Below are 24,902 nucleotides of genomic sequence, written 5' to 3'. Positions count from 1 at the left end.
CTTCAAAAACACAACTTGATCTTGCTTAAAAGCTTTGATCAAGTACAATAGTACTCTTGCTTAAAAGCTTTGAGTACTTCTTACAACACAAAACAAAAACGCCTAGACCAAGACAATCATCATGATGATTGTTTGGCTTACAAGAAAGCTAACACAAAAAAGAACAGCAAACTTCTGGACGGCAAACCCTAAAAAACAAAAAGAACAACATCCAGCAGCTTCTTCACTTGTTATAAATAACCTTGCAACAGCTGGGCCTTGGATCCAATATTAGTTTTAAACCTAATTAATACCATTTCCATAAAGCAAAGATCCTATGAATAACCATCGCATAAAGCTGTTCTGAAACAAACCAATATCTAAAGTTTCCAAAAGTGGCGCGCAAAGTCTTAACAGATCAAACAACCATACCGAGAACAAAATAAAACACAGTAGCTTCGGATGTCATGACATCGGTCTTGACATCAGGTAAAAGCCTGCACAAGAAAAACTTCAAAACAATGCATGTCATGACACCAGGTTTGACATGATAAAGACACTATTTGTTTTGCCAAAAAATACAGCCAATCAATAACATTTACAAACTCCCCCTTTGGCGAATTTTTTTGGCTAACACAATAATAGATGATACCAACAGAGATTAGAGTATGCGCAGCAGCCAATAGAAACAAGGATCCAGAGAAATAAATTCTGTCAGCCAACAACAACCTGCTTGATTAATCATAGTACATCCAAGGAACCAAAAATAACAGAATATCCCTTGTCCTGGACAAGAGGATCCAGAGAAACAATTACAGCAACAACCAGCAACAACCAAGTCATCATCTATCACTTTCACTTCTCCCCCTTTCTAGCCACAAAAGGAGCCAAACAACAGATAAAGATTTACGCTTCAGAACCAGCAGTATCTTCAGCATCCTCCTTACTCATTTCCATATCACTGGAGCTACTAGTCCGGGCATCAGCATCCTTACCCTCCTCAGCCATCACTACCATCAGCGGAGTATACTTGACATTCAAGAGAGCGATAGTGCTGGTCGCACACACAATTAATTGCTATAATCCTTCACAAAGACAAATGCCCAGTTTGCTTCTTAGATTTTCAAATTGATTTGCATCCAAAGCTTTTGTGAAAATATCAGCTAGTTGAAGGTTTGTAGCAACATGTTCCAAGACAATTGTTTTATCTTCAACAAGATCTCTAATGTAATGATGTCTAATATCAATGTGCTTGGTCCTGCTATGCTGAATGGGATTCTTTGAAATGTTGATGGCACTTAAATTGTCACAATATAATGTCATGACATCTTGTGTGACATTGTATTCTGTTAACATCTGTTTCATCCAAACAAGCTGAGAGCAACTACTTCCTGCTGCAATGTATTCTGCCTCTGCAGTGGACAGGGACACACAATTTTGTTTCTTGCTGAACCATGAAATAAGATTATTACCCAAGAAGAAACATCCTCCTGAAGTACTTTTTCTGTCATCAGCACTTCCTGCCCAGTCTGCATCACAATATCCAGTGAGAATGGGTTCACACCCATGAGAGTAGAGCATTCCATATTCACAAGTACCATTCACATATTTCAGGATCCTCTTGAATTGATTGATATGGCTGGTTTTGGGTTGTGCTTGATACCTAGCACATACCCCAACAGCAAAGGCAATATCAGGTCTACTGGCTGTAAGATACAACAGACTTCCTATCATGCTTCTGTATAGACTTTGATCAACACTGGTTCCCTTTTCATCTTTGGACAGCTTCAAATGGGTAGGTGCTGGTGTTCTTTTGTGAGAAGCATTTTCCATTCCAAACTTTTTGACAATGTTTCTAGCATACTTGCTCTGAGAGAGAAAGATTGAGTCTTCCATCTGTTTGACTTGCAGCCCAAGAAAATAGGTTAATTCTCCAACTAGACTCATTTCAAATTCAAATTGCATCTGATCAACAAAATGTCTAGTCATCTTGTCTGACATCCCACCAAATACAATATCATCCACATAGATTTGAGCTATCAGAATCTTCCCTCCTTCGTCTTTAACAAAAAGAGTTTTATCTATCCCTCCTTTCCTGTATCCATTGCTAGTAAGAAACTCAGTTAGTCTCTCATACCAAGCTCTAGGAGCTTGTTTCAGACCGTAAAGAGCTTTTCTTAATTTGTATACATGATCAGGGTGGTTTGGATCTGCAAAACCTTTAGGTTGTTCTACATAGACTTCCTCATTCAAATATCCATTCAAGAAAGCACTCTTCACATCCATCTGGTATAGTTTGAATTTCAGAATACATGCAATCCCTAACAATAGCCTAATTGACTCAAGTCTGGCAACAGGAGCAAAGGTTTCATCAAAGTCAATTCCTTCAACTTGGGTGTATCCTTGAGCAACTAGCCTTGCTTTGTTTCTGATAACAGTTCCCAGTTCATCTGACTTGTTCTTGTAAACCCATTTAGTTCCAATGACATTAGTACCTTTAGGTCTTGGTACCAGCTCCCATACTTCATTTCTTTCAAACTGGCCTAGTTCTTCCTGCATAGCATTAATCCAGAACTCATCTGTTAATGCTTCCTTGACATTTTTAGGTTCAATTTTTGACACAAAACAAGAGTTTGAGACAACTTCTCTTGACCTTGTAATAACTCCACTGTTGAGATCTCCTATAATAAGATCTTTAGGATGATCTTTCTGAATTCTTATAGAAGGACTCTTGTTAGGGGGTTCAGTCTCAGCTTCTGTGATAGTGGGACTGCAATCATCTTCTCTTGTAGAACCTTCTGCTGTAAAATCCCAGAATGTTCCGACATCTTCTGTGGCATCTGCTTGATTGTGAACATCATCAACCACAACATTTATGGATTCCATTATTATTTTGGTTCTTGAGTTGAATACTCTATAAGCTCTACTGTTTGTAGAATAGCCCAGAAAGATTCCTTCATCACTCTTGGGATCCATCTTCCTCCTGTGATCTCTATCAGCAAGAATGTAACACTTACTACCAAACACATGAAAGTATTTGACAGTGGGTTTTCTTCCCTTCCAGATCTCATATAGGGTGGTAGAGGTTCCTTTTCTTAAGGTAACTCTATTATGGACATAACAAGCAGTATTCATGGCTTCGGCCCAGAAGTAGATAGGAAGATTCTTAGCATGGATCATGGCTCTTGCTGATTCTTGAATAGTTCTATTCTTTCTTTCAACAACCCCATTTTGCTGTGGAGTAATAGGGGAAGAGAATTCATGATGTATTCCTTCAGAGGAGCAGAATTCAGCAAACTTTTGATTCTCAAATTCCTTTCCATGATCACTTCTAATTCTCACAACACCATTTTCTTTTTCTCTTTGAATTCTTTGACATAGGTCCTTGAAAACATCAAACACATCTGACTTTTCTCTGATGAAGTTTACCCAAGTGTACCTGGAGTAGTCATCCACAACCACATAAGCATATTTCTTTCCTCCAAGACTTTCTATTTGCATTGGTCCCATCAAGTCCATATGTAGAAGTTCAAGAACTCTGGAAGTAGTCAGATGTTTAACCTTTGGATGTGACATCCTGGTTTGTTTTCCTACCTGACATTCACCACATATTTTTCCTTCATCAATTTGTAGCTTAGGAATTCCTCTTACAGCTTCCAGAGAAATAATTCTTTTCATACCTCTTAGATGAAGGTGACCAAGTTTTTGGTGCCACAGCTTTGCTTCTTCTTCTCTAGAACAAACAGTAGAATAGCTTGATTCATGAGACACCCACAAGTAGCAGTTATCTTTGGATCTGACACCCCTCATTACGACTTCCTTTTCTTCATTAATAACCACACACTCAGCTTTGGTGAAGTTGACTTGGTATCCTTGGTCACAGAGTTGACTGATGCTTATGAGATTGGCAGTCAGGTCTTTGACCAACAAAACACCTTCTAAATTTGGCACTCCTGAACACTCTAATTTTCCAACTCCTTTGATTTCTCCTTTAGCTCCATCACCAAAGGTTACATAACTAGTAGGATGACTTTTGATATCAACAAGCAGATTCTTGAGTCCAGTCATGTGTCTGGAACATCCACTATCAAAATACCAGTCTTCTTTGGCTGAAACTCTAAGAGATGTATGGGCTATTAAAGCCATATTTTTAGGTTTCCATCGTTGCTTCTGGATGGGCATGATCTGCTTAGGTTTGTAAGAAGGAGCTTGATCTGGATATCCATATAGTCTGAAGCAGAAAGGCTTAATGCGTCCAAATCTTCCACAGTAATGACATCTCCATCTTTGAAACTTTCTCTTCATTTCACCTTTCTCGTGATGTTGAGTCACATGTTTTGACATCGGCTTCGACATCTCAGCTTCAGGTTTAGTTCTGCTACTATCTTGGACATATTTCTTTGCACCAACAAATCCTATACCAGACATATCTCTTGAATTTTTTCCGACCTGCAAGATCTCCTCCAACATATCCGTGCCACTGTTCAACATTTTTACTGATTTTGACATCTGATCAAGTTTGGATTGTAGCAGGATAATTTCACCATTCAGTTCAGATATAGTTTCATTAAGCTCTTTGTTATTGGCTTCCAACTGGGCTATGTATTTCTTCTGCTTTTCACCTTGTTGACAAACTTCAGCACTTCTGATACACAGCTTTCTGTAGGAAATTGCCAGTTCTTCAAAGGTTAGCTCATCTTCACTAGCATCTTCATCAGAATTGCAAACTCCAGTAAGGCTGTGACATGTTTGGCTGATTCTTCTTCAAAATCACTCTCAGAATCTTCATCAGACCAGGAGACTGACAATCCTTTCTTTTGTTTCTTGAGATAAGTAGGGCATTCAGCTCTAATATGTCCATACCCTTCACATCCATGACATTGAATCCCTTTGTTGTGGTTGTACTTTTCTTCTGGTTTAACTCCTCTGCCAGAGTCATAAGATCTACTGATGTCAGATGAGATGTTCTTGACATTAGGTCTTGGCTTCTGATCCATTCTTCTTATAATTTTGTTGAATTGTTTGCCAAGCATAGCTATAGATTCAGATAGATTCTCTTCTCTACTTTCCTCTACTTCCTCTTGAGAGTTGGACACAAAGGCTATGCTCTTGTTCTTCTTTTCAGAATTTTCACTGATTCCCATCTCAAAGGTTTGAAGAGATCCAATTAACTCTTCTACCTTCATTTTGCTGATGTCATGTGCCTCTTCTATAGCTGTAACATTCATATCAAATCTCTTAGGTAGGGATCTAAGGATTTTCCTCACCAACTTTTCATCAGACATTTTTTCTCCCAAAGCTCCTGAGGTATTAGCAATATCGAGTAAATTCATATGAAAATCCTTAATACTTTCATCATCCCTCATCCTTAGATTTTCAAATTTTGTAGTTAGCAGTTGAAGTCTTGACATCTTCACTTTGGAGGTGCCCTCATGAGTAGTCTTTAGGATATCCCAGACATCTTTGGCTAGTTCACACTGGTGAACCAGTCTGAATATATTTTTGTCAATTCCATTGAATAAAGCATTTAGGGCTTTAGAGTTGCCAAGCGCCAATGCCTCTTCATCTTTGTCCCAATCTTCCTCTGGTTTAAGAGTTTTGTTGCCATCTTTATCAGTAATAACAGGATGTTCCCATCCTTTGTTCACAGCTCTCCATGCTTTGCTGTTCACGGATTTCAGAAAAGCCACCATGAGAGGTTTCCAATAATCATAATTAGATCCATCCAGAATGGGTGGTCTCATTATAAATCCACCACCTTCTTTGTCCATCGAACCAGAAAATACTTTCCCTAGATCTCACCCAGTAAAAACAGGCAGGGTGCCCGCTCTGATGCCAATTGAAATTCTGGACTCAGACACGCGATGTCTTACAGGATGTCACGACATCACTATCTGAATGTTTTTAAACAAATGAACAAAGTGTAAACAGAAAACAACACAGGAAAATTGTTAACCTAGTTCGGTGCAAACACACCTACATCTGGGGGCTACCAAGCCAGGGAGGAAGTCCACTATAAGTAATATCAATTCAAGGTAATACAACTCAATATTACGCCTTTCACTTAATATCTACCCAATGCAACTTCAATCTAAACAACTTAGACCAGAGATCCTACTCACTCCCCCTCAATTACAGCAGTGATGAAAAACTAACCAATTAAAAACAGAAGAAGACACTCTTCAAAAACACAACTTGATCTTGCTTAAAAGCTTTGATCAAGTACAATAGTACTCTTGCTTAAAAGCTTTGAGTACTTCTTACAACACAAAACAAAAACGCCTAGACCAAGACAATCATCATGATGATTGTTTGGCTTACAAGAAAGCTAACACAAAAAAGAACAGCAAACTTCTGGACGGCAAACCCTAAAAAACAAAAAGAACAACATCCAGCAGCTTCTTCACTTGTTATAAATAACCTTGCAACAGCTGGGCCTTGGATCCAATATTAGTTTTAAACCTAATTAATACCATTTCCATAAAGCAAAGATCCTATGAATAACCATCGCATAAAGCTGTTCTGAAACAAACCAATATCTAAAGTTTCCAAAAGTGGCGCGCAAAGTCTTAACAGATCAAACAACCATACCGAGAACAAAATAAAACACAGTAGCTTCGGATGTCATGACATCGGTCTTGACATCAGGTAAAAGCCTGCACAAGAAAAACTTCAAAACAATGCATGTCATGACACCAGGTTTGACATGATAAAGACACTATTTGTTTTGCCAAAAAATACAGCCAATCAATAACATCTACAACAACAATCGGGCTCCAAGGTATCCTGCCTTTGACCCCGTACCAATGCCGTATGCAGAATTGTTTCCAACATTACTGGCAAAAGGACTCATTCAGACGAGGAGTCCTCCAAATCCTACAAACAGTTCCTCACCATGGTATAAGGCTGACCAATCTTGTCCCTATCATCAAGGGGCACCAGGTCACAATATTGAGAACTGTTTCCCTTTCAAGATCGACGTCCAACGATTAGTGAAAAGCGGAATGCTATCCTTCAAAGATACTAATCCAAACGTCCAAGCAAATCCTTTGCCGCAGCATAAAGAAGCTTCAGTAAATCTGATAGATCAACACCCCAATGTCATTCAGATATACGACATTCGTCAGATAGGGGAAAATCTTGTCAAGATGCACGCTAAACAAGCTGGGTACGGTCATGTACCACCTCACAACTACTTCACATGTGAAATTTGTCCAAGGAATACTCAAGGATGTGCCATAGTTCAAGCTGCATTACAAGAACAAATGGACTTAGGATGGATTCAACATATACGAGTCAGAACTGAGCATGACATCAACATGGTTCAAGGATGTCCAGGAGAATACAAAATCTACAAAGTTGAAGACCTTGAAGGATCGGTAGTCAGGTTCCATAAAACTTTAAATGGACTTGCCTACTTTGGAACCGATTTCCACGCTTACAGTAGATGCGAAATCTGTCGAAGAAATTCACGAGGATGTTTGCGTGTTCGCAACGACATTCAAAAGCTGATGGATGACAATACCATTACTGTTCTTGCCAATAGAGAAGATGATGAAGTCTTTACCGTATCTCCTCAAATTAATCAAGATGAACCTATGCAAGTTAAGTATGATAGCAGGAAGACAGCAGTTGCACCACTAGTCATCTACTTACCAGGTCCTGTACCGTATGAGTCCAGCAAGGCTATACCATACAAGTATAATGCTACATTCATTGAAAATGGTAAGGAAATACCATTACCGTCTGTTGTCAACATTGCTGATGTTAGTCGAGTCACCAGAAGTGGACGAGTCTTCAACAGAACAACAGAAAATGTGGAGAAACCTTCGGAGGAAGTACCACATAGGCAAGACAATCATCCGACCAATGCTGTTCAAGCGAAAGAAAATGATGAGATCTTGAAGTTAATCCAGAGGAGTGAATACAACATTGTAGATCAATTACTACATACTCCGTCTAGGATTTCTGTTCTTTCCCTGCTATTGAGTTCTGAAGCTCATAGGGAAGCTCTACAGAAAGTTTTGGAACAAGCTTTCGTAGAACCAAGTGTTACTATAAGCCAATTCAACAACATCGTTGCCAACATCTCCGCCGGAACTAACCTAAGTTTCTGTGACGAAGATCTTCCTGAAGAAGGAGTGGATCACAATCTTCCACTTCACATCTCAGTTGGCTGCATGGGTGATATACTCACCGGAGTCCTAATAGACAATGGATCCTCTCTCAATGTCATGCCTAAATCAATATTATCAAGATTATCTTTCGAAGATTACCCTCTAAGAAAAAGTCATGTCATCGTCAAAGCATTTGATGGATCAAGAAAGTCAGTTTTCAGAGAAGTAGATCTTCCCATAACTATTGGACCTCAGACATTCAAAATCACTTTCCAGGTTATGGACATTCCAGCACAATACAGTTGTTTGCTAGGTCGCCCATGGATTCATGAGGCTGGGGCAATTACTTCAACACTTCATCAGAAACTGAAGTTCATAAGAAATGACAAATTGGTAACCGTATGTGGAGAACGAGCTCTGATCGTCAGCAACCTGTCATCATTCTCCGACATAGAACCAAAAGAAGTTGTCGGAACTAAATTCCAAGCACTTTCCTTGGACAAAGGAAAGGAGAAAGCAGCGTCTATCTCTTCATACAAAGATGCAATCCAAGTTATAAAGGATGGCACTACCAGTGGTTGGGGGCACATTAATATTCCTACCAACAACAAGAACAGAACAGGGATTGGATTCTTTCTGATATCATCAAGAGCTATCCCAGGGATTGAGGTAGTTCTCCCAATTCAAGAAACTTTCTGCAGTGGAGGTTTTCTTCAACCTGTTCAACAAACAGTCAATACCATCGGTACGGAAAACACCGATGAAGAGGAATGGTTATCCTATCTTAACAAAGCAGGATATATCTCCCTACCAGAGTCTGATCCACCTTGCTGTTATCCGACTAAAGGATCTGAAAGTAAGACTCAACCAAGCAGGGATGAAGTTACTGACAGCTTCACCACCAAAAGTCATTGTTCATCAGAAGAAGTTCCTCCTATCCCCGAAGAGACTTGGGATACATTAGGAGAACCAAGCGGAAAATTCGACTACATGGTGAAATACTCCGCTCCTGAAAGTTCAAGAATCTCTCTTGAAGACATTGTTCCAACTGGATGGAACAGTGATTTTGAGTACCTCTCTCAGCCAAAAGAGATGTATAACCCTTGCTATTCATCATCATCTACTGGTGAAATCATCATTGAGGATTATATCCCCAAGTCACCTTCCGAGGCTACGGATCTAGAGTTCACATATCTAGTCAATGCCATCTTGGGAGAAGAGCAAGACCAAAATACAGAAGAGGATGATCTCGAAAGTGTCTCCGACAACGAGTCTCTCCATTCAGAAGATTGGAAGTTTCCTCAAAAGAAAAACCGACATACTCCACTTGGAAATGGGTATGCTCACACAGCTCAGTCTGCTGAAGTAGAAGAAGATCGTCTGAGTGTTGCAAAGACAGTGGTTGGTAAATCAAGACCTACCACAGGCCAGCTTAAGCCTAAGGTTCCAGATTACTTAGTGCACAATGGGGTTCGCCACTACTGGACAGCTGTTGAAGTTTCAACTGTTGTTCGCACTCCTAAGTAGGAACTTTCACCGTTATTTTGTCCTCTCACCATAGCCCAGGGTGAAGAGATGTTTCATAGGGCTTTGCATTTTACTATTTCTTAGGAAAATGTCCCTCTTTGCTTCGCCCAAAGCAATAGAGTTTTGTTTTATAGGGTCTTTGTTTCAAAAAATGACTGTCCATAAATAAAAATGTCATTCTGTTCCTTCGTTTAGTTTTTCCTTTTCGTTTTTCGGAAATTGGTAATCCTAAAAAACACCCTTAAAAAAAACATCAAATATTCCATTAACTGCATACACCGAGTCTTCCCTCGTTGTCGAAATAAAACTTATCACACATATGCAGATTAATCATAAAATACCCCGTTGAAACGTGCGACCGTATGACTTCTCCAAGCTTTGAGTTTCCTGTATTCGAGGCAGAGGAAGAAGAAGACGAAGAAATATCAAAGGAAATTTCACGGTTACTTCAACAAAAGGAAGAGGCCATTCAGCCATACAATGAGCCTCTAGAGATCATTAACCTTGGTTCCGATGGAAACAGAAAGGAGGTTAAGATTGGAGCTTCACTCAGTTCAGAGATCAGAGAGAGTTTGATACAGCTGCTCAAAGAATTCTCAGATGTCTTCGCTTGGTCTTATCAAGATATGCCAGGGTTGGATACCAGTATAGTGGAGCATCACTTGCCATTAAAAGCAGAATGCCCTTCGGTCAAGCAAAAATTAAGAAGAACTCATCCGGAGATGGCCATGAAAATCAAAGAGGAAGTTCAAAAGCAGATCAACGCAGGTTTCCTCGTCACTTCAGAATACCCTCAGTGGTTAGCTAACATTGTTCCCGTTCCTAAGAAAGACGGAAAAGTCCGCATGTGCGTCGACTACAGAGATTTGAACAAAGCTAGCCCTAAGGATGATTTTCCTTTACCACATATTGATATGTTGGTAGACAGTACAGCAAAATCCAAAGTTTTCTCATTCATGGACGAATTTTCAGGATATAACCAAATCAAAATGGCACCTGAAGACATGGAAAAAACAGCTTTCATCACCCCCTGGGGCACGTTCTGCTATCGAGTTATGCCTTTTGGACTGAAGAACGCAGGGGCAACTTATCAAAGGGCCATGACTACAATTTTCCACGACATGATGCATAAGGAAGTGGAAGTCTATGTGGACGACATGATTGCCAAATCAGAAAATGAAGAAGATCACATACAGAATCTGACAAAGTTATTTCAACGCTTACGGAAGTTTCAGCTTCGCCTGAACCCCAACAAGTGCACCTTTGGTGTCTACTCAGGAAAACTCCTTGGTTTCATTGTCAGCAAACGAGGAATTGAAGTAGATCCAGACAAAGTCAAGGCGATTCAAGAAATGCCTTCGCCCAGAACCGAGAAACAAGTTAGAGGATTTCTTGGACGTCTGAATTACATCTCGAGATTCATATATCTTATGACTGCAACTTGCGCTCCTATTTTCAAACTTCTACGGAAAAATCAAGGTTGCGTCTGGACAGACGATTGTCAGAAAGCGTTCGACAGCATTAAGGAATATCTGCTCGAACCACCCATCTTGTCTCCTCCAGTGGAAGGAAGACCTTTGATAATGTACTTAACCGTCTTAGAAGATTCCATGGGTTGTGTCCTTGGACAGCAAGACGAAACGAAGAGAAAAGATCATGCCATTTACTATCTAAGCAAGAAATTCACTGACTGTGAATCCCGCTATTCCATGCTCGAGAAGACGTGTTGTGCTTTGGCCTGGGCTGCCAAGCGTCTCCGCCAGTACATGATTCGACATACTACTTGTTTGATCTCTCATATGGATCCAATCAAGTACATCTTTGAGAAGCCTGCTTTAACCGGGAGAATTGCCCGTTGGCAGATGTTGTTATCAGAATATGACATTGAGTATCACGCACAGAAAGCCGTGAAAGGAAGTATTCTAGCTGAGCACCTGGCTCACCACCCACTCAATGGTCATGAATCAACCAGTTTCGACTTTCCGGACGAGGACGTCATGTACCTCAAGATGAAAGATTACGATGAGCCACTACCAGACGAAGGACCTGAGATAGGATCCCAGTGGGGCTTAATCTTTGACGGAGCTGTCAATGCTTATGGACGAGGAATTGGGGCAATCATTGTTACACCTCAGGGTACCCATATTCCATTTACCGCCAGATTAACTTTCAAATGCACAAACAATGAGGCCGAATATGAAGCTTGCATCATGGGTCTCGAAGAAGCCATGGATCTAAGAATCAAACACTTGGATGTATATGGTGATTCTGCTTTGGTCATCAATCAAATCAAAGGAGAATGGGAAACACGCCAACCAGGGCTAATTCCTTACAAAGACTACGCAAGAAGATTATTACCATTCTTCGACAGGGTAGATTTTCATCACATTCCTCGTGAAGAAAATAACTTGGCTGATGCATTAGCCACACTCTCTTCCATGATTAGGATAAATCATTGGAATGACGTTCCTCGGATCGATGTTATGCGCCTGGATAGGCCCGCTCATGTGTTCACAGTAGAAGCAATCATCGACGACAAACCATGGTATCACGACATCAAGAACTTTCTTCAAAAGCAAGAGTACCCTCTTGGGGCGTCAAAGAAAGATAGAAAGACTTTGAGAAAGTTAGCTTGTAGATTCTTCCAGAATGAAGATGTTCTGTACAAGAGAAACTTCGACATGGTTCTGCTCAGATGCGTTGACAGAAAAGAAGCAGACATACTCATGAGAGAAATACATGAAGGTTCCTTTGGTACTCACACCAATGGACATACCATGACAAGGAAAATACTGAGAGCAGGATATTATTGGCTGACGATGGAGTAAGATTGCTACCAGTACGCAAGGAGGTGTCACAAATGTCAGATCTACGCCGATAGAATTCATGTGCCACCATCTCTTCTCAACATACTCTCTTCCCCTTGGCCTTTCTCCATGTGGGGAATCGACATGATTGGAATGATCGAACCAAAAGCGTCCAACGGACATCGCTTCATCTTGGTAGCCATAGACTATTTCACCAAATGGGTTGAAGCAGCTTCATATGCAAACGTTACAAGACAAGTTGTCGTCAGGTTTATCAAGAATCACATCATCTGTCGCTACGGCGTTCCTAGCAAGATAATCACTGACAATGGGTCAAATTTGAATAACAAAATGATGAAGGAGCTTTGTGAAGAATTCAAGATCGAACATCACAACTCATCTCCTTACAGACCAAAGATGAATGGAGCTGTAGAAGCAGCTAACAAAAACATCAAGAAAATCATTCAGAAGATGGTCATCACTTACAAAGATTGGCATGAAATGCTCCCGTATGCTCTTCATGGTTACCGTACATCAGTACGTACTTCGACTGGAGCAACTCCTTTCTCCCTTGTATATGGCATGGAGGCAGTCCTACCTATAGAGGTTGAGATTCCATCAATGAGAGTTTTGATGGAGGCAAAATTAACAGAAGCCGAGTGGTGTCAAAGCAGATTCGATGAATTGAACTTAATCGAAGAAAAGCGCATGACAGCTTTATGCCACGGACAGCTATATCAACAAAGAATGAAGAAAGCTTTCGACAAAAAGGTTCGACCTCGCACAATCAAAGAAGGCGACCTTGTACTAAAAAAGATTCAATCTTTTCTCACAGATTCGAGAGGGAAATGGACTCCCAATTATGACGGCCCCTACGTGGTCAAGAGAGCTTTCTCAGGAGGAGCCTTAATACTCACGACTATGGATGGAGAAGAACTCACCCGTCCTGTGAACGTCGACACAGTCAAGAGATACTTCGCCTAAATAATCAAAAGAACAGCTCGCTAAGTTGAAAACTCGCAAAGAGCGGCTTAGGCAAAAAAGAGCGTCTCGGTGAATTGAAAACCCGAAAGGGCGATTCAGGCAAAAGTTAGAGACATAAAAAAATATATATTAATCAATCCCGGTAGACTTAAAACCCGAAAGGGGTAGTTTACGCAAAAGTTAGGGATATATGGCAAGTAACTGTGTCCAGGACAAACTTGATCATTCAAAATCCATAGCGGAGTATTCATCAGCAGTAGGTCATCTTCTACAAAGCACGAATACAGCGCAACCCGGAGTGGAAGGGAAAGATAACGGTCGTCACGTTTCATCGTAGCCCTTTTCCCGAATATTACCAATTTCCAACTTTGTAAATACTCCATGGAATCAAGCATTTGGCTGATTACCATTCCATATATAATAATTTGAGCCTTGTGCTTTTCCTTTGCAATCTAGTCTTATTCAGTTTCTTGGAATGCATTTCAAATTTAAACAGTCATTTTCTTGAAACAAATGTTTTCATAAAATAAAATGAATTTACTTGCAAAAATAAAGGTGAAATTTCTTTCTAAGGTTTACAAACAATAGGAAGAATGCAAACAGTCGCTCCGAGAACGGTTGAGACTCCGGGAACCAAGATTTCCCCATGAGGTCGCTTTGCGAACATCTCCCGATGACGGATCTTTACTTCAATTCATACTACCTACTTCGGACAGCGGACAACTGATAACCAGATATTCCCAACAGAGTTCGAACTCCAAGAAGAGGACATCTTCTGATCAACAAGAATTCAAGTCGTATCTTAGGATTTTACATCCGCGACAATTCTATTCACATTCACTTTACATTTTATCATTGTCATAATATTCATGCATACATTACATCATAATTGCATAGCCGAATCAGGCTTTGATCCTGTGAATGCCCGAGTCATTGAGGCATGAACTCAAGTTTCCCCTGCAAGTTCCGGAGAAACTTTTTCCTTCGAGACAACAGTTCATACACAAGGATCTCCCCAAGCAAGTCAACAAATGGTAGTCTCCCTCAAGGAGATAGTTTGTTCACTTTTGGAATTCCTCAGCCGAGATTCTCCTGCAGAGCGACATTCAACAATCTTCTTCAGATAAGACAGTCTGCTTCGCATTTTGGAATTCCCTACAGGTTTGGTATTTCCCCAGCAAGGTCGGAGATGCCACTTTTTCGTCAAAGAAAATAATTCAGGAAATCTGCCAGCAGATCGACAAATGATTCCCCAGCGGAGTCAGCGAATGATGGTCTTCGTCCAGAAGATAGTTCAGATTCCCCAACAAAGTCAGCAAATGGCAGTCTCTTTCAGCAGAAGACAGCTTGCTCACTTTCCTTCACGACAGGGTCAACAAATGGCAGTCTTCCCCGGCAGAAGACAGTTTGTTCCCCTAGCAATTGGCAAATGGCAGTCTTTTCCCAAGAAAAGACAGTTTGTCTATTAAATACTCAAGAGATCGACAAATGGCAGTTTCTTCAAACAGTTTGTCTGTTTCAGGGATGTTTAGTTCCCCACAGAGTCGATAAATGGTAGTTTTCCCTTTAGGAAAACAGTTCGTTGATTCCCCAGGCACCAGTCGACGAATGGCAGTTTTCACCCCGAAAACAGTTCGTCCGCCTTCAAACAAAGTCATTAGCCCCTCAAAAGAGCGCGGGCCCATATGACAATCTTTCAAAGATGCCAAGTCAAAAGGGAAGATGGTGAAGTTTCTTTATTACCATCAAATGGTATCTTACCTCCAAGTGCTGGTAAGAAGTTTGATGAGGGAACAAACCTTTGAAGTTTCTTTATTTACCGTCAAATGGTATCTCATCTCCAAGTGCTGATGAGAAGTTTGATGAGGAAACAAACCCTTGAAGTTTCTTTATTACCATCAAATGGTATCTTACCTCCAAGTGCTGGTAAGAAGTTTGATGAGGGAACAAACCTTTGAAGTTTCTTTATTTACCGTCAAATGGTATCTTACCTCCAAGTGCTGGTAAGAAGTTTGATGAGGAAACAAACCGTTGGAGATTTTCTCTTTATCTGAGATATTGTCCAAACACAACTAAGACCAGTTTCGAGATATGGACATCCGAAACAAGGGGGAGGTTGTTTACCTTTTTCTAAGTATCAACACTTAGTTAAAGAAGATGGATTGAGCATCCTACATTGCCATCCATTCACCAGAATCCACATCAAGTATTTCTGCAGGAGTTTGTCTCCTCATCCCCCGCCAAGTGCGACAACGGGATCAAATCATGCAAAGATTTTATCATCTCAGGAGCGCCCAAAATTCGGGCATTCTTTGATATTTAAGTCTCTTTTACACGGGAGAGATCGAGATATCAATCTCTCTCCCTCCAGATAAAAGAAACTTAAATAGGAGCATCTGTCATACCCTAATTTTTGACCCCCCTGAGATGACATATCTTCAGGATTTTCATCAAGTCAAAGTAAGTACCCAGGGCAGTCTGGCATTCAATCGAGGGTGTTCAAAGACAAGAAAACTCAGGCAAAGGATCAATCAATAGAGGGATTAGTCTCTAATACAATCATAAGACTCAAAAGCTTCATTATTACACCTATGATTGATTAAGACACCCAGTCATCTAAGTACAGGATTACTCAGATCAACAGACTAGGGTTTGGAGCCTATCAAGGACTAAAATCAGGGATCACCTTTGGGAAACCCTAAAAAGCCCTAAGGGACCATTCAAAGACATCAATCATCTTCAAATAACTCATATGACAAGATCCACTGGACATTACACCTCAATTCAAAGTCTACACTCATCATTGCCCTCTGGTCGACAATTAGGGTTTTTGACCTAGTTCACCAAGATGGTTGACTTTTAATCAGGGCATGAATCCAAAACTCAAGACATGATTCAAGAATCTCTACTACCTCAATATAATCCATTTACATCATTCATTTGAGGAGAAGATCTTGTTTCTACACAAAAGCCCAAAAATTCACTTTGTCAGGAAAAGTCAACTGTGTGGGATCATCATTGACTTTTAAGGTTTTTGGTCAAAAAATGACTTTCAAAGATCAATATCATCAATATATGGATGTCAAAGTCATTTGACCAAAGAAATTCAAAGAAATTCATCAAGGAGCAAAAAGTCGGGAATTAGGGTTTTTGAGGGCATGGTGAGAACTCAAAATTTCACCTACACAACTCAAAAAACTTCCAACATGAAAGTTGTAGATCTTGCAAAATAAAACAACATCTCACATAAGAACTTTTTTCAAAAGATCAACCATTTAAGGGTTTTGAAAATTTTGAAGTTTTAGGTCATAAACACTTAGAAAATTTTCTAAGTGTTTTAACCTAGTTTTCATCCAACTTTGGGCTCATTTTTCACAAATTTCCCAAATGATTCTGAAGAAGACATAAACTAATGATTTGAAGTAGATGTTTAGGGCTTTCCAAATTGTGTTCAACCTTCTCCAAATTCAATTTGAGCTAAGAGTTATGCTTGTTCAAAGTTGGCCTCATGAAGTGAAATTATAGGTCATGCATCATTTTGGAACTTTGGAATTTTGTGCACATGACCTCAGTTATGGATGCTACACGACCCATAACATATCTGAAACAATGCCATGCATTCATTTTCACCATGCCATAAGGATTGAAGAAGATTCTAAAAACAAGAACATGTGATTATGTAATGATTACATTTGTGAATTTATGGCAAATTGATGAATCACCCAAGGAATCTTCTCACCAACCAATTAGAGCTCATTTCTGGCTCAGAATTGTCCCCTAAGATCAAGCAAAATCGAGGGCTAGGGGATTGATCAAATGGAATCAAAATTCTCATCATTGCACTTGGGATATTCTTTGAGTTTCTTCATAGCTAAGAAACCAAAACTCTCCCACTAAGCAAGCTCACTCTCTCAATCAGTACTGAACCAATTGCCTATAAATAGAGGCCTCATTCTCATTCAAAAAAGACACCAAAGCAACAGAATTCTTGCTTTCTCTTTTCTTTCTTCATACTTAGTTTTTTCAAAGGTCCTTTGGCAAGAAGACTCGAATTCTTCAAACCAAAGCTCTCTCTTTGAAAATAAGTATTCAAACACATTGAGGGAGGCATTTAGAGGTGATCCAAACCTCTGGAACACTTCTGGGCGTGGAGAATCATCACCTCCACCTCTCACTTGGAGCTGTTGCAGTTGGAGGTCATAGAGTAATTCAGGAGGTTTCAAGCCAAGCTAATCATCCAGGCACACTCCTCAGGTCATAGTGAAGCTAACCAGATGGCTGCAGCTCATCTGTAACTCCAAATTCAACAACCTCCATGTCTATTTGAAGCTGAAATCGAGGGAGGTCCATAGAGCAATTCAGGAGGATTCAAGCTCCAATAAGCATTCAGTTAGCATCATTGAGTCTCAAGGAAGCTATTGAGATCATTCATTCAAGCCCAGGTGCTCTCTATCATCCTCACGACCTCCATTTTCAGAGGTAAGTTTCTGAACCTCATCTCTTTAATTTAAGCACTCTTTGTGATAAAGCTCGATTCTATCTTGTTCAGCATCATCAGAGGATTGAAAACCCTCTATCATCATTCATTTATCTTTCAGTATAGTCATTTAATTTGATTTTCAAAATTTAGGGTTCTTCACGATTTCTGGTAAATTAGTTAGATGTAGTTAATATAAATAGATATTAGTTACATATTTAGATTCGTGAGGAAATTTGGAGTGAAATTCATCTTTACATCATCACGTTTGGTTGAGAAACGAGTAAGTTCAGAAGTTCAAATTTGAAGAGCTTGAGGTTGAAGATGAAGATGGTGGGTGGCGCCATTTTTGAATTCTCAGGGGAGGGTTTAAAATATATTTAACTGAAAGCGTGTTTTAAACGAATACATCGTTTGCCCTAGTGGCCTCACATGCGCTCTTAGTCTCCTCATGCCTCAAGTCTGGGGTTCGAATCCCCCTCGCCCCAGACTTTTTATTCCTTTTATTTTTTTCATGATTTACACGTTTATCTGAAAATATAATGTGTTGGATGTGTATCACTATCACCATGCGCGCGCTGGCCCAGTGGTTTGGTTTTGGGTATGTGACCTAAAGGGCGTGAGTTCAAGCCTTGGTGGAGACATTCCTAATTTTTTATCACTTGTCACACCTATTTTCTTCACAACTTCACACAATTAATTCACCTATCAAATTAAATCATTTTCACTTCATTTTTCATACACCTATTATTTAATATATCTATTTTGTGAATAGTCAAAAAAATCATAAAAATATTATTTATTTCATGTATTTTAATTAGGTTTAAAATAGTATGTTTTTAAGTGTTTTCTTAAATACTTTAAATATATATTGTCACTTTATTTTAACCTAATCACTTTGTAAATAATTTTATGATAAAACCCTAATTTGTTTAGGTCTTAATTAGTTAAAAGTCTTTATTTTTACCTTAATTAAGTTGACTTTTGTCAATTTTCAAAACTGTTTTCAATCTCCGAATAAATCAAATGATTAGGGTTTTCAAACAACAAAACCTTGTATCATTTCAAAATCATTTTCAAATTGCTTTTACACCAGTACTGTAAAGTACTGGGCCTCTAATAGAGTGTAAGTCCCAAAAACCTTCTCTTCTTAGCTTGTTTTCAAAACTGTATTTTCAAAATCTTCTTTCTGTTTTCAAAACATTCTTCTGGTATTTGAAGGGCATTATTCCCGGTGAAACTCTTCAGATACCTATGTGACCTTTGTCCATCTTCACTTCTTCTGTTTTCAAAAACCATTAACTGTTTATCATATATTCAACTGTTATCCACTAATTACTGTTGAGGCTCTGTACATACTTCTTCAAAGGCCTCCACTCCAATCAGGTTAGGCTTTACAAGCTTTCAATTTACAGTCTTTATTTAAATTACTGTCAAATATAAATTGTGCATATATATTAGTTTAGAACTACGTTTGAGTATAAACCTTAGGACAGTTAAACTATATATATATTATAGGAATATGACCTAGGATTGAGAATGTCTTCCCGGTGAAGGCTCTTTCCTAATTAGAGATCTGTAGTTCAAACCACCAAGATGAATTATTCTCGGTGAAACATCTTGGCAAAAACCTTAGAATCCAAAAATAATAGGACACATCCACCCAAAGAGGAATTATTCCCGGTGAAACCTCTTACCCATTTGCTTAGAGCCAAAATAAGTTCAAAACTACATAGCTTTCTCTTGTGCTATAACAAGGACCCTCGATTAGCCTCCTCTTGGGCTTTGTACAAGGACCCACAGGCTTCTTAAAAGCATTTCCAGCTTCCTCTTGAGCTTGTATACAAGGACCCATCAGGTTTCTTATAAACATAGGAACAGGTCTTTAGTCACCTTTTAACCTACCCTGGTGAGTTTCTTCCAATTTAAACCAGACTTTTAACAAGCCAAGTTTGTCTCAATTTTACATTGAGTACACCTTTTGGAATGAGAGACATGGACAGTCTCTGTCACCCTTATCTTCATCAATCTTCCTTAGCAGAGTCTAGGATCTATGTTTATTTTCTCCTCAGCATGTGTCAGCCTTCATCTTGGGCTTTAAACAAGAAGTCTCCACTAGATAATCTTTCTGCCAATCATTTCAAACAAATTCCCTGGAAAGGGTTAGCTTCCACACATTCTTTCATTTTTTAACAAAATCCCTGGAAAGGGTTAGCCTCCAAAGTCAATTAAAATCAACCTCCATTTCAACAAATTCCCTGGAAAGGGTTAGCTTCCACACATTCTTTCATTTTTTAACAAAACCCCTGGAAAGGGTTAGCCTCCAAAGTCAATTAATAAAAATGTCAAAATAAATAAAGATTCATTTCTCTTAGGAGATAATTTCCCCAAAAGAGTCAAAACCCCTGGAAAGGGTCAGCCTCCAAAAAAACATGATAAAGTCAGTCTTTTACCAAATAATTTCTCCAGCTGAGTCAAAATCCCTGGAAAGGGTTAGCTTCCAAAGAAAAAACAGTCTTTTAATAAATAAAATCTCCTCAGTAGAGTCAAAACCAACAAAAACAGTTAGCCTCAACCTTGGGCTTCATACAAGGCACCAAACAATAAAACTCCCCTGTCAAGAGTCAGCCTCAACCTTGGGCATTGTACAAGGCAGATAATAGAGTCTCCCCAGTGAGTTCTTCATCATTCAGTAAGCCACAACCTTGGGCTTTGTACAAGGCAGATAAACCATATTTTCATGTGTCAAAGATTCCTAACACCTAGGATCTTTTCCCCATAGAGTCATCCATACTCAATTCATTTTAAAAAGAGTCTGCCACAACCTTGGGCTTTGTACAAGGCAGAAAATAATGTTTTCCCTAGCTAGAGTCAGCCACAACCTTGGGCTTTGTACAAGGCACATAAAATAGAGTCATTCATTCAATTATCCTCAACAGTCAGCCACAACCTTGGGCTTTGTACAAGGCACATAAATAGAGTCAGCCTCAATTTTGGGCTTTGTACAGAACACAAAAATACCCTGTAAATAATCCCCAGTGGAGTCATCTCCCAGAGTCAATAATAATTAATTAACCAATCAAAAAGCCTCAAGCTTGGGCCTCATACAAGCCAGTTAAAAGTCAAATCTTTTATACAGTAGATAGACATAGCTTATCTCTATAGAGAGATATTTTTACTACTCTACCACATTCAAACAAACATTACATTTCATTTCAATTTTAATCAAGTCTCCCATTTAGGATTTTGAAAGGCATGAGCTGGCAGTAAAACCCAGACATGTGGTAACTTTCCCTAATTTGGATGAGCATTTTTCTTTCATTTAAGAGGCATTTGACTGGTATACTTGCACATAAACAAGTAAGGTCCCCCTCTTGAATGAAATGAATTCAGTTATTCTGTCACTCCTTTAAATGTTTGTGGTAGAATAGTACAAATACCTCTCTGTAAAGATGATTTCATGTCTCTTTACTGTAAACAGAGATTTAATTCCAAGCTTCAACCTTGAGCTTCAAGCAAGGCACCAAAAAATAATTAATTTCCCTAGTTAGTTCCCCGAACTACATTAAGCTATGACTTCCACTAGGGATATGTAGGCATGAGGTTCACAAGGAATCTCAGCGAGCTAATAAAATACCAAAAAATAGTCAGTTTGTCTGTCTGTCTGTCTTTCTTTAATTAATTCAATTCCTTCTCCTAATACAAAGGAGAAACTTTCCCAATCATTAGCAGCAAACACAATCACAATGACACAGAGAAGGTTCCTGTAGAGTACTACAGATATGTAGGGTGTTTAAACACTTCCCTATGTATAACCGACCTCCCGGACTCCAGAATTTCTAGTCTAGGTGAAATCCCCACACTTAGCAAACTCCTAGGGTTTAGTTGAGATCTTTTTTTCCCTTTCCTACTCGTAGGACCAATAAGAAAGTTCGTGTGATATCGTAGGAAGAACTGAAATAAAATTCATCCCACCACGGGCGCATTCTCCTTCCAAATTTCGCGTGAAGGGTTTAGCGTGCCGTCCTCCCAAGTGAAACGGGGAGGTAAAGAAAACGACCACCACACCACCTTCACGCTCCGATTCCCGCTGCAACAGACATCATCTTCCAAAATTAAACCGATCAAAGTGTCTCTCATCATCTCTACTTCAAAACGCCTTGATCAATTTTTGATTCTGGTAAGTTACGTTGTTAACACCGTATTTCCTTCAGTTATTCGGTTTGCGATTGTTGATTTATTTTACATTAATTCAAATCAATTCAATTTGTTCTATTATTCATAAGACAACTTAATGGATGTAGTCATGGAGGAACAATTCATACTTAGAGTTCCGCCTAACGTTGCGGAGCAGATAAAGCGTCTTCTTAACGAAAGCAATCCTTCTTTGTCGTCCGAGGACAAGTCGCTAGATTTGCAATTTACCGAGGATGGAAGAAGCGGCGATTTTGTTATTGGGGATGCAAATATACAATAATGCAAGCTGAAACATTTAATGTTTTGTTTCTTAATGTAGTTTGTTTTTGTGATTTACAATGATTTTTTTTTTGTGATTTACAAGGATTTTTTTTTTTTGGTTTGTGTAGAGGTTTTCCTGTTTGGTTGAAGTATGTTCCTGGGATCAGTTTTAGAACAGATAATGGTCCTTTTAAGGTTGAGCTTAATTTTGAATAGTTTTGTTTCACTAAAGAAATATTGAAACTTTGTTGCTTAAAAAGTGCTTTTTTTTAGGCTGCAATGCAAGGTTTTACTCAGAAGATTGTTCAGATGATGAAGAATGGAAAGTTGTTTCAATCTCAAGGTGGACCAATTATTCTTTCGCAGGTAAGTTGTTACTTTCATGTTTGACATTTTGGTTTGAAAATTGTCTCCTACATGTTGTGAAAGATCAAGAAAGAATGGATCTAACGCGACCGAGTTGATGATAAAATCTTAACTTTGTAGATTGAGAATGAGTGTGGACCTCAAGGAAGAGTAATCGGAGCTTCTGGTCATGCATACTCAAATTGGTTTTTACTGTGATTATTTCTCTCCCAATAAACGATACAAGCCTAAACTCTGGACTGAGTCTTGGACTGGCTGGTAAGTTATATAGATAACATGTTCATGTTTAAGTATTAGCTTGCGATTAATTGGACACTTTGTCTTAATTTTTATCCTTTTGTTCTTCTTTTCTCAGGTTTTCAGAATTTGGTGGACCTGTCCTCAGCGACCGGTTCAGGATACTTCTTCATTGTTCCTGCAAACGCAAGGTTACAATAGATCTGAAATGGGACCAACTTTTGTTAGGTCCCTATGTTGTGTAAACTAATTTTTATTTTAGTTAGAGTGTATTGATGTTGACAGAAATATATGCAGTGTAATGTAATATGATGTTTCTCGGGCTTTATATTTTTTCTCGGGTTTTATGTTCTATCTAATTGAATTGAATCGGTTTATTGACTCTTAACTAATTCTCATGTTTGTTGTTGCAGAGGCCATTCCAAAGATTGGCTTGTCTCACTCAGTATGCTTCTGTTTATTAATTTTATATATAAGTTTCAAAGTTTAGTAGAATTTTCTTATTTTATAATTTGTATGTGCAGTTTTGTGTTATCTAAAGTACACAGATATAGGTTATAATGCTATTATTCTCAACAAGGTCTATTGTATTGGATTATTTTCTACTTTTTATGCTTATCTCTATTGTAACATGAAAAATCTCAGTTATTCATTTTCGGTTTTGCAGTTTGATTGGTAGAAATAAAGATTAAGATGAACATAGCTTTTGAAGATCCTGCATTGCAGGTGACTTTACTCTTGCAAAGTTTGAATTGGATTTCAAGAGATTATGGGAGGAGTTTATAGCAGATCTTCATTGAAAAATCAAATAAAACCAGCTGATTTTGTGTTTGTTAGATATTCATCAAATGAAAACGGGTTTAATAGAGGTTGATAATACAATATAACTGTTTTCACTGTGTGTATATACATATCTATACATATCTAATATTGTATTGAATGCTGCAAGCAAGAGTTTGTTTTGTATAGTCTGGTGTCAAATGTCAATGATCCCCTTAAAGTAAAATTGTTTTTCTCATCCACTTAATAACAAAACCATACTATAAACCTTATTGATGGTTTTTATCTCTATTGAAGGAACCCATCTCTGCATCCGTCGAATACGTCCCGTCGATGGAAAATTACCTCTAAGAGGTCTCTAAGGGATGCAGTAGAAGTTACTGACAGTGTACAACAATCATCACCTTATTCATTTGGAACTAAAACGTTTCATCACTTTATTAATTTTTTTATTGAATTAAATTTATTATTACTAAATAGAAATTAAAACATTTTATAACTTATCAATCTACTTTTAATAAACACGTAATTAAATCACTTTATGCCTTTTAATTTTACTTTATAAAAAAACTGAATCATTTTATGCTCAATGACTTTAATACCAATATTTTCTTTCAATGTTCATTATGATTATTATTTATTTAAATAGATTATGTGGGTCTCTAAACATCACACATCTTTTGAATTATTCTCTTTTAACTCCTAATTACTATATATATATATATATATATATATATATATGGGTGATTGTTTTTTCTATAACTTTTCAATATAAATTTGATTTTTCGAATATAAATTTATTTTTTCGTATGCAGATATTAATGCTATCTTTCTCACTTTTCAATATAAATTTAAATTTTCGTTGTTTAAGATCACAAGGAGGACGGAAAGACTTTAAACTAAGATAGGGATCCAATTTTTATTTCTATTCATATTTTTATTTGGGACAACTTCTCTACCCATCACAAAAAGTTTGGTAATGTACCTCCAACCAATCACATGATTCCATTTCATTTGACACATTTAATTATTTATTAAAATACTATAAATATTTGTTGTTTCCAAAGCATTTTACAAAGTAGGTAACCTTACCCAACTTTTTGAGTTGGGTAAATAAGAATTCACCTTTTATTTTTATATATGTTAAAGGCAATTAAATAATTACAATAA

The 24,902-nt window shown here is 38.4% G+C and overlaps 1 long non-coding RNA gene across 1 annotated transcript; it reads left to right on the top strand.

Moving 5' to 3' along the window:
- The first annotated feature begins 21,958 nt into the window (after window positions 1-21,958).
- On the top strand, window positions 21,959-23,007 carry LOC131609343 (uncharacterized). Its single transcript, XR_009286115.1, has 4 exons — window positions 21,959-22,071; window positions 22,196-22,544; window positions 22,623-22,715; window positions 22,836-23,007. It is a non-coding gene; the product is annotated as an uncharacterized LOC131609343 (long non-coding RNA).
- Window positions 23,008-24,902: the final 1,895 nt, after the last annotated feature.

The sequence above is a fragment of the Vicia villosa genome, linkage group LG6 (assembly GCF_029867415.1).
Source record: "Vicia villosa cultivar HV-30 ecotype Madison, WI linkage group LG6, Vvil1.0, whole genome shotgun sequence".
NCBI classification, from domain to species: Eukaryota; Viridiplantae; Streptophyta; class Magnoliopsida; order Fabales; family Fabaceae; genus Vicia; species Vicia villosa.
Note: the sequence above shows the minus strand (reverse complement) of the source record. Positions and strands in the feature narration are given on the sequence as shown.